The sequence below is a fragment of the Muntiacus reevesi genome, chromosome 1 (assembly GCF_963930625.1).
Source record: "Muntiacus reevesi chromosome 1, mMunRee1.1, whole genome shotgun sequence".
NCBI lineage: Eukaryota > Metazoa > Chordata > Mammalia > Artiodactyla > Cervidae > Muntiacus > Muntiacus reevesi.
In genome coordinates this window covers 164,358,089-164,360,098 of record NC_089249.1, presented here as the reverse complement: position 1 = coordinate 164,360,098, position 2,010 = coordinate 164,358,089, and positions in this window count along the sequence as shown.

The window sequence follows — 2,010 nt, the reverse complement described above, 5'->3', positions numbered from 1 at the left end:
CCAATGAATATTCAAGACTGACTTCCTTTAGGATTGACTGATTTGATCTCCTTGCTGTCCAAGTGACTCTCAAGAGTCTTCTCCAGCACCATAATTTGAAGGCATCAGTTCTTTGGCGGTCAGCCTATTTTATTGTCTAGCTCTCACATCTGTACACGACTACTGGAAAAACCATAACTTTGAATATATGGACCTTTGTAGACAAAGTAATGTCTCTGCTTTTTAAAACGCTGTCTAGGCTTGTCATTGCTTTTCTTCCAAGGAGCAAGCATCTTTTAATTTCATGTCTACAGTCACTGTCCACAGTGATTTTGGAGCCCAAGAAAATAAAGTCTGCCACTGTTTCATTGTTTCCCCATCTATTTGCCATGAAGTGATGGGGCCAGATGCCATGATCTTAGTTTTCTGAATGTTGAGCTTTAAGCCAACTTTTTCACTCTCCTCTTTCACTTTCATCAAGAGGCTCTTTAGTTCTTCTTCACTTTTTGCCATAAGAGTGGTGTCATCTGCATATATGAGGTTATTGATATTTCCCTCGGCAATCTTGAATCCAGCTTGTGCTTCATCCAGCCCAGCATTTCTCATGATGTACTCTGCATAGAAGTTAAATAAGCAGGGTGACAGTATAAAGACTTGACGTACTCCTTTTCCAATTTGGAACCAGTCTGTTGTTCCATGTCCAGTTCTAACTGTTGCTTTCTGACCTGCATACAGATTTCTCAAGAGGCAGGTCAGGTGGTTTGGTATTCCCATCTCTTTCAGAATTTTCCACAGTTTACTGTGATCCACACAGTCAAAGGTTTTGGCATAGTCAATAAAGCAGAAATAGATGTTTTTCTGGAACTCTCTTCCTTTTTTGATGATCCAGCAGATGTTGGCAATTTGATCTCTGGTTCCTCTTCCTTTTCTAAAACCAGCTTGAACAACTGGAAGTTCATGGTTCACGTGTTGTTGAAGCCTGGCTTGGAAAATTTTGAGCATTACTTTACTAGCGTGTGAGATGAGTGCAATTGTGAGGTAGTTTGAGCATTCTTTGGGATTGCATTTCTTCGGGCTTGGAATGAAAACTGACCTTTTTCAGTCCTGTGGCCACTGCTCAGTTTTCCATATTTGCTGGCATCTTGAGTGCAGCACTTTCACAGCATCATCTTTTCGGATTTGAAATAGTTCAACTGGAATTCCATCACCTACACTAGCTTTGTTCATGGTGATGCTTCCTAAGGCCCACTTGACTTTGCATCCCAGGATGTCTGCCTCTAGGTGAGTGATCACACCATCGAGATTATCTGGGTTGTGAAGATCTTTATTGTACAGTTCTTCCATGTATTCTTGCCACCTCTTCTTAATATCTTCTGCTTCTGTTAGGTTCATACCATTTCTGTCCTTTATTGAGCCCATCTTTGCATGAAATTTTCCCTTGGTATCTCTAATTTGGAAAGTCCCACAATCATCCTTTTATCCCATGTTAGAGATGAGGACACCAAGGCACATAGAGGTTAAGTAGATTGCCTGCAGTCAAGCAAAAAGTAAGTGGAAAGCTCTTCATTATTTCTCATCCTCATGACAACATGTGCAGAGTTATTTTCTCTGCAATTCAAACACCCATTTTCCATCCTTTCTAACGTCACTCACAGCAGCACCTTTTCCATTATGGCATCTCACAGGCACTTGTTGGAAATAGAAGAGGACTGGTGAGTCAGATAGACAGCAAGAATTTTCTCCAACTTTTCCAGAGAGTCCAGGTTGGTGGGGGGGACAGTACTCCCCACAGGTCCTCTCAGAGGATGTGGGGGTAAATTCCCCACCAGTAAGGGGGAGCAGGTGTCTGGTCATGAGATTCCTGTCTCAAGAAGTCAGGGAATAGCTGCCCGGCTGGATCCAGTACCAGAGACCAGGCCAGAGGAGCCAAAAGAAAAGTCATGAGTTCCCCCAGCCATGACCTTCAGCAGGGTACCCAAACAGAACCAGCTGAATCTCAGGGTACCTCAGCACTGGGTATATAGGAATCGG